The sequence below is a fragment of the Erythrolamprus reginae genome, unplaced genomic scaffold, assembly GCF_031021105.1.
Source record: "Erythrolamprus reginae isolate rEryReg1 unplaced genomic scaffold, rEryReg1.hap1 H_30, whole genome shotgun sequence".
NCBI lineage: Eukaryota > Metazoa > Chordata > Lepidosauria > Squamata > Dipsadidae > Erythrolamprus > Erythrolamprus reginae.
The window spans coordinates 282,501-291,186 of record NW_027248485.1 but is presented as its reverse complement, the minus strand read 5'-3'; the positions used below and the strand labels follow the sequence as shown (position 1 = coordinate 291,186).

At 37.9% G+C, this 8,686-nt stretch overlaps 1 pseudogene; it reads left to right on the top strand.

The window, feature by feature from the left end:
• The first annotated feature begins 411 nt into the window (after nt 1-411).
• On the top strand, nt 412-2,147 carry LOC139155585 (cortexin domain-containing 1 protein-like; annotated as a pseudogene).
• Nucleotides 2,148-8,686: the final 6,539 nt, after the last annotated feature.

Below are 8,686 nucleotides of genomic sequence, written 5' to 3'. Positions count from 1 at the left end.
AAGTCCAGATAGGCAATATCCACGGCACCACCTTGATCCAACACCTTTGTGACATAGTTAAAAAAATCAATGAGATTAGTCTGACATGATTTGCCTTCAGTAAAGCCATGATGATTTGGGTCCAATAAGTTATTGTTTTTTAGGTACTGATTTATCCTCTGTTTGAGTAGAGTCTCCATCATTTTAACTATAACTGATGTTTTTTGTTGTTCAAAAAACCTAAATAATAATTAAAAAAAGATTTGGTTTTTAACAAACCATGGTTAACAATGCCCGGGGTATACCATCTGCATGTGAATCTAAGTCAATTACCTTTGCAAAAGATTTGACATAAAATGGTGTCATTGCAGGATCACACATTTAAAAGGAAATAAAAGGAAAGCAACAGCCAGCCTTAACAAGGATGCCATTCAATTCCTAAGAATCAATTTTCCTGAAATTTGGTGAAGCTGCCTTCCTCCAGAAACTGAGCAACAAAGCCCAAATCCAGGGTAAGTATCAAAGACATGCACTTAGAAATGGGATATTGTATTAGATATTAGTAATTATCCAGTCAAACACAGAGATTGATCGATTTGATTTGATTTGATTTATATTCTGTCTATCTCCAAAGACTCGGGGCAGCTTACAACATATAAAAGGACAGTAAAAACATCCTAAATCCAAATTTAATTTAAACTAACTAATCTAAAATTCCTATTCATTAAAAACCGATCACTGGAAGTTTTTAAGCAGATGTTGGATAACCATCTGTCTGAAGTAGTGTAAGGTTTCCTGCCTAAGCAGGGGGTTGAACTAGAAGACCTCCAAGGTCCCTTCCAACTCTTTTATTGTTGTTGTTGTTGTTGTTGTTGTTATTATTATTATTATTATTATTATTATTATTATTATTATTATTATTATCGTTCAAACAGTCAAACATATATTCCATTCATCAGCCGGGGGCTAATGTCTAATTGTCCCAGGTCTGTTGGCACAGCTGGGTCTTTAGGCTCTTATGGAAGGCGGTGTGCGTGGGAAAAGTATGAATCTCTGGGGGGAGCTGATTCCGGACAGTCGGGGCCACCACAGAGAAGACTCTTTCCATAGGCCCCACCAGGTGACATTGTCTAGTTGACGGGACCTGGAGAAGGCCGACTCTGTGGGACCTAATCAGTTGCTGGGACTCATGTGGCAGAAGGCGTTCCCACAAGTAATCTGGTCTAATGCCATGTAGGGTTTGATAGGTCATAACCAACACTTTGAATTGTGTTCGGAAGCCAATCCAAAGGCAGGTTGCGGAGTGCTGGAGAGACATGGGCGTACCTGGGAAGGCCCATGACTGCTCGCGCGGCTGCATTCTGCATGATCTGTAGTTTCCGAACACTCTTCAAAGGTAGCCCCATGTAGAGAGCGTTGCAACCCGGTTTCATAAGGGAGGGGCTCCATTTCCTTGATCATTCTTGTGGCCCTTTTTTGCACCTATTCCAGTTTCATTCAATCCTTCTTGAGGTGCAGTGGCCAGAACTGTACAAGTGATATTGCAATAGGACAGAAGGGAAAGAGACGTACATGATCAAAACATTTAAATATGTTAAATGGTTAAATAAGGTTCAGGAGGGAGGTGTTTTTAATAGGAAAGGGAATACAAGAACAAGGGGGCACAATTTGAGGTTAGTTGGGGGAAAGATCAGAAACAACATGAGAAGAAAAATATTTTACTGAAAGAGTAGTAGATGCTTGGAATAAACTTCCAGCAGATGTGGTTGGTAAATCCACAGTGACTGAATTGAAAAATGCCTGGGATAAACATCCATCCATCCCAAGATAAAATACAGTATAATTATAAGGGCAGACTACATGGACCACGAGGTCTTTTTCTGCCGTCAGTCTTCTATGTTTCTATGTTTCTTCAATATTGTCACTTCCTGCAGGTAAAAAAACCATGGTAGCAGCAGGAATTAACCCTAATGTGGAGAGACACAAGCAATGGAAGGACCAACTCCCGAACCCGCCTTTGTCGATGTGGATAAAGGATTAACCTTGGCGTGCTTCGTCTTCCTCTGCCTTTTCCTCATCGTCATGATTATCCGCTGTGCAAAGTGATCATGGACCCTTACAGTGCCATCCCAACCTCCACCTGGGAGGAGCAGCACCTGGATGACTGACCAACCCAAGGGCTTGGGGGAAAGGTGGCCTCCAAGCCCTCTGGACCTATTGACCGACCCATGGACTTGGCGCCAGAAAGCACAGACCAAGTGGCCACCTTATCAGGATGAAAGCACTAAACAGGATTCCTCTTCACACCAAGATGCTTCCAGCAATGGAGACGTTTTGAGAGCACATTGGTTACAGTTCTGCCTGCAGAATTCCTTGAATTCTTCAATTTGTCCTTCTGACCTATTGCTACTCTCTCTCTCTCTCTCTTTCTTTCTTTTTCTCTTCCAGGTTTTCATGAGAGAGGAACTATGACGGTTCTATTATATCAAGCAGCACAAAATGCTCTTTAGATACTACAACTCAAGCTTTCCCTAGAGCAGTGTTTCCCAACCTTGGCAACTTGGAGAGATTTGGACTTCAACTCCCAGAATTCCCTAGTCAGCAAATGCTGGCTGGGGAATTCCAGGAGTTGATGTCCAGACCTCCTCAAGTTGCCAAGGTTGGGAAACACTTCCCTAGAGTAATCTGTACTTAACAATGTTGGCTGCATTTGAATCCAGTGTGTACAGCTTTATCCAGACTGCTTAGCATTTGAGTAGGGCCTGGGGGGTGTCATCCTTCCCCCATGTAGCGCAAAGGTTGCGTGGGGCACACACGCAAATAATGTTGGTGGGTTCATGTCGATTTAATATTTATGAGATTACATTAATTAGATGCAGCTAGTATGCTCATTCTCTGTGTATCTTCCATAGAATTAAAGACTGGTAGCAATAATAGAAAACTCTCTTTAGGACACTTTCAAAGATTTACAGGTTCAGGTTATGTGCCCACGATTTAAGTCATTATTTCCAGTGAAACCATAAAGATTTCAGTCGTTATTAAAAGTGAAAATATAAATATTTCAGTTGTCATTTCAAGTGAAACCATAAAGATTTCAGTTGTCATTTCACGTGAAACCATAAAGATTTCAGTTGTTATTTCAAGTGTTAACATAAAGATTTCAGTTGTCATTTTAAGTGAAACCATAAAGATTTTAGTTGTTATTTCAAGTGAAAATATAAATATTTCTGTCGCTCAAATTAAAAAATAAAGAAGACTCTGACCACTATAAAACTTGGAAGTACTTTTATGATTGGTTCAAGAGAAGAAATGAAAACTTAAATTGAAATACAACAATAGTAATACATTTTCCTCTTTTTTGATATAACAAATTACAAAAGATCTATATACAGTAACATTTAGGAAAAATCTGTATGAATTTAAATAAATTAAATAAGAATGTGCGAAGGCGGTTAAGAAAATAAAAATAATTAAAAATATATGGATAACCAAAAGGAAAAAATAGTGGATACCGATGGTATACTTCACCAGAAGATCATTTGAAATTAAAAGATGACTTATAACTTTCCCCATCACAAGATAATTTAAATTTAAATAATATATATTATGTTATTTGTTTATTGTCATTGTTAATATTGTTTAGTGTACTTAAATAAGTAATCAACTATACTACTAGGATTATTTTTTTTGTACGTGTTAGTTTTGTCTTGTTTCGATTTATGATTTGATTATTTATCTTATATTTTTGTAAATGTGTATATATGTATTTTAAATCAATAAAAATATTTAAAAAGGAAAAAGGAAAACACTAGAATGTGCAAAATGGAGTAAAATTACAATTCTTTAAAAACGTAACCCTTAAATAAGAAAAAAGAAATAAATAAGAAAAAAGAAATAAATAAGAAAAAAGAAATAAATAAGAAAAAAGAAATAAATAAGAAAAAAAAAAGGAAAAAGGAAAAAGAAAACAGCAGAACCGATTTAGTTGATGGAATGTGATCAAAACTTCTTCCCTGAATGAAAAAAAAAATCATATTAGCAATCGTTAACCATTTTTTAAATATGTGCTTTTCTGGTATTCTCCATGACATTCTCTCCTTTACATACATATCACTTCCTTCCAGCTCAATTCTGACTTGTGGTCCATTCTCTGGTCACAAGTCAAACTTTTTTATTTGGGGGGGGGGGGATATTCCTCCATCTGAAAGATGATTGATATTATTATTATATTGGTAAACGTTCTGAATAAGCCACCCAGTGTCTCTTGGGATTTGGGTAGCGTACAAATTTGAATAAATAAAATAAAAATACTAAATTAAATTTCACCAAATTGCTTTCAGAATAGAATAAAATAGAATAGAATCCTGAACAGAACAGAACAGAACAGAATTCTTTATTGGCCAAGTGTGATTGGACAAAAAAGGAATTTGTCATGGGTGCATATGTTCTCAGTGTACATAAAAGATAAATTTGTCAAGAATCATGGGGTACAACACATAATGATTGCCATAGGGTACTACTACTACTAATAATAATAATTAAATAATATAAATATTAATATACATTAAATCATAAAGATACAAGCAACAAGCTACAGTCATATAGTCATAGGTGGGAGGGTGATTGGAACGATGGGAAAATTAATAGCAATGCAGACTTAGTAAATAGTTTGACAGTGTTGAGGGAATTATTTGTTTAACAGAGTTCGGGGGAAAACTGTTCTTGTGTCTAGTTGCCTTGGTGTGCAGTGCTGTGTAGCATCATTTTGAGGGTAGAAGTTTTAACAATTTATGTCCAGGATGTGACATAAATATTTTCACGGCCCCCTTTTTGACTCATGCGGTATACAGGCCCTCAATGGAAGGCAGGTTGGCAGTAACTGTGTTTTCTGCAGCTGATCTGCCTTGAGTAGAGTATATTATGCTTTGGCTACACAACAATAATCAAAAGGAGTTTGTACCTATTGGGAATCAGGTGACTTAGCAATGAACAGCTAAGCTTGTTTCACCAGCGAACAAGATCAAAGAAGCATAAGCATGTGGAACAAATCAAACACCTTTCCCCCCCATTCCCTGCAACTATATTATATATCCGAGAAGAAAAATGGCAATCCGGCTCAGCCTTTGACTCACCATGTCAGCAGTGCCTGTGAGAGAGAACAGACCCACCCCAAGCTGCACCCGGAATCAATATTTCCAGAGCACAAAATCAGGGATTTGTTTTCACCCCATTAGGACCGGTTTAGGCAAACCGGTAGTAATGACCTGCGGATGGGCTGGTCCACCCCACCCCCAGTGCTATACTGTTCTATCTAGGCACTTGTTCAAGCTGTGCGCATGCAGCACAAGCCACTCACATGAACATAGCGCATTTGCGCATGCACATAAGTGGCGCGTGTGAGCAAAATCAGCACATGTGCACACTCATATTTGTGAACTGGTAGCACAAGTATGTTAATATCACCCCTCGACAAAATGTATGAATATTTATTTACAGAGTCAACCATCAGCCAAATGAAACCCTGGACAGCGCACAACATAAAAACTACCTGTTAATGACTACTTCACCTTCAACCACAAAAACACAAGAGCACGAAATCGATTTAAACTAAATGTCAACCGCTCCAAACTTGACTGCAAAAAATACGACTTCAGCAACAGAGTAATCAACGCCTGGAATGCACTACAAAGAATGTTCTTTCTGCACCAGCTCAGGAAGCTCAAACTGCCCAAGGAGCTCTGATACAATTCTACAGAGGAATATTGAGTCTGTCATCTGCACCTCTATAACTGTCTGGTTTGGTGCTGCAACCCAACAGGACCGACACAGAATTCAGAGGATAATCGGAACTGCAGAAAAAACAATTGCTGCCAACCTGCCTTCCATTGAGGACTTGTATACTGCATGAGTCAAAAAGAGGGCGGGGAAAATATTTACTGACCCCTCACATCCTGGACACAAATTGTTTCAACTCCTACCCGCTAAACGTCGCTACAGAGCACTGCACACCAAGACAACTAGACACAAGAACAGTTTTTTTCTGAAGACCATCACTCTACTAAACAAATAATTCCCTCAACACTGTCAGACTTTCTACTAAATCTGCACTTCTATTCTACTAGTTTTTCTCATCATTCCTTTCACCCATTTCCTCCCATGTTGACTGTACGACTGTAACCTTGTTGCTTGTATCCTAAGATTTTTATTAATATTGCTTCTTCATTGCTTATTTGACCCCTATGACAATCATTAAGTGTTGTACCACATGATACTTGACAAATGTATATTTTATTTTATGTACGCTGAGAGCATATGCACCAAGACAAATTCCTTGTGTGTCCAATCACACTTGCCCAATAAAAATTCTATTCTATTCTATTCTATTCTATTTTATTCTATTCTATTCTGTGGTTTCTACTCCTAACCTCAAAACCTTTAACCTTAGACTATCTACAATTGACCTCTCCTCCTTTCAAAGAGGTCTGTAAGGGGCGTTCATAAGCGCAACACTGTGCCTACCGTCCCTGTCCTATTGTCTTCTTTTGTTACTTTTTATCATTACTTATCTAATGTTTAATTTGTACAAATTATCACCCTACAATTGCTTGACAAAATAAATAAAATAAAATAAAAATAAATAAATAAAAACATGAATACAAGCAAATTTATGCATTCCAGTATAATGTTGCAATATCAAAGTTAAAAAGAAAGTAAATTTGTTTGCTTACTTGGATTTTCTGCTCTTCTACATTCTCCTCCGGTTCCACAGGTTTACCTTCCTCATTTGCCTTGTCTTTATTCTCTTCCTCTACTACAACTATGTTGTCATGTAGCTCCTAAAAAATAAGAAGTGTCAGGAGGACACTCATAACATAAAATGTTGTTTGTGTGTGTTCTGAAATACTCCCGGTCGTTGGCTCCGCCCACTCACCCATAAGCCGCCATTTCGGTTCTTTTACCCTCTGCGCGTGCCCAGAATGCTTTGGACATGCGCACAGGGTAAAAGAACCCAAAGGGCTGCATCCAGGTGGGTGGGCGGAGCCTCACGCTCCCTTCGCGACCGGCTCTCCGACGACTGACAGACACACGTGACCCAGGAGCTTTTCACCGCTGGTTTGTGTGTTTGTGTGTGTGTAAATACAGTGGTACCTCTTCTGAAGAACTTAATTTGTTCCGTGACCAGGTTCTTAAGTAGAAAAGTTTGTAAGTAGACGCAATTTTTCCCACAGGAATCAATGTAAAACGAAATAATGTGTGGAAACCCATTCGGAAAGAAATAAAAGCTTGGAATTTGGGTGGAAGGAAGAGGAAAAAGAAGAGTGGGTTTCCTTTTTCCTCTTACCCTGACAACTGTTATTTCACTTACTTCCTCCAGCTGCTCTATTTCTTCATCGGAGGAAAGATCATCATCTTTGATGTAAAACTTAACTAAAGCTTAAGGGTGGAGAGGGAAGAAAAAATAAGATTGAATTGTATTAGATACTTTATTTGGCAAAGTAAGATTAGACAAGGTATTCGTCCCAGGTGTAGAAGCTGCAAGCAACAGAATTCAGTATCGTCATATTTTTCTACTTCATCATCATCATCCCAATAAGAGGAAGTAGTAAGGAAGATAAGAAGAAGAATAAATAATAATATTACTGCAGTCGTACTACATGGATAAAGATCCCTCACCACTGTCAAATTATTTACTAAGTCTGCACTACTGTTATTATTAGCTTTTTCTCATCATTGCTATCACCCATCTCCTCTCACTTATGACTTGTTGCTTGCATCTTAAGATTTTCATTAATATTGATTGTTTCCTGATTGCTTATTTGACCCCTATGACAACCCTATGAAATACAAACTTTGTACTTCCTGATTCTTGACAAATGTCTCTTTTCTTTTATGAAAGCATATGCACCAAAGACAAATTCCTTGTGTGTCCAATCACATTTGGCCAATAAAGAATTCTATTCTATTCTATTCTATTCTATTCTATTCTATTGACATTAGGCAATATTGTGAGAATTAGGTTTTTAGCAGAGTGGGTAGCATGAGTGGGGGGAACAGTCCTTTCGCCTAAACATCTATGGAGATTCTTGGTCATCGAGGTCACAGTTGTTTCAAAGTTGTTGTTTTTTCAACTGTCAACTGTAGACCTGTCAACGGAAAGCAAACTGATCTAGACTCTTCCTACAGTTGTGTGGTTGGGCAATAGGTTGACCTTTAACTCTTCTTTTCGCCTTAGTCAATACTATTCAACTGGCAAATTTAGATTCGCGAAGCAGGAATTTCTCTGCGATTCGCTTTCAGTTCTCTAAACCTGAAGTGGCCCATATGGAGGGGAACTACTTCTTTGAGTCATTACCAATTATCCAGAGACACAACTCGCATATATAGGTACATATCACTACTTTAACAGAATATGGAGAGAGGTTTTGTTTCAGAATTCAGCTGATAAGAATTGTACAAGGAACTTCCACCATCCTTTCTGCATACATTGATTTGGGCCAGAATTCAACCCAAATACGTCTACTACTGGCAGTAACAACAACAATAGTAACATCAAGTGTATTTTACTAAAACGTGAATGGAATATGAAAACATTTTGGGTTTATTTTTTACTTTAGTTTAGTATTTTTTTAAAAATTATCACCAAAATGTATTCTGAAAGAGACCAATCCCTGTCTGATTATATAAATATAGAGCCTGGGTGGCGCAG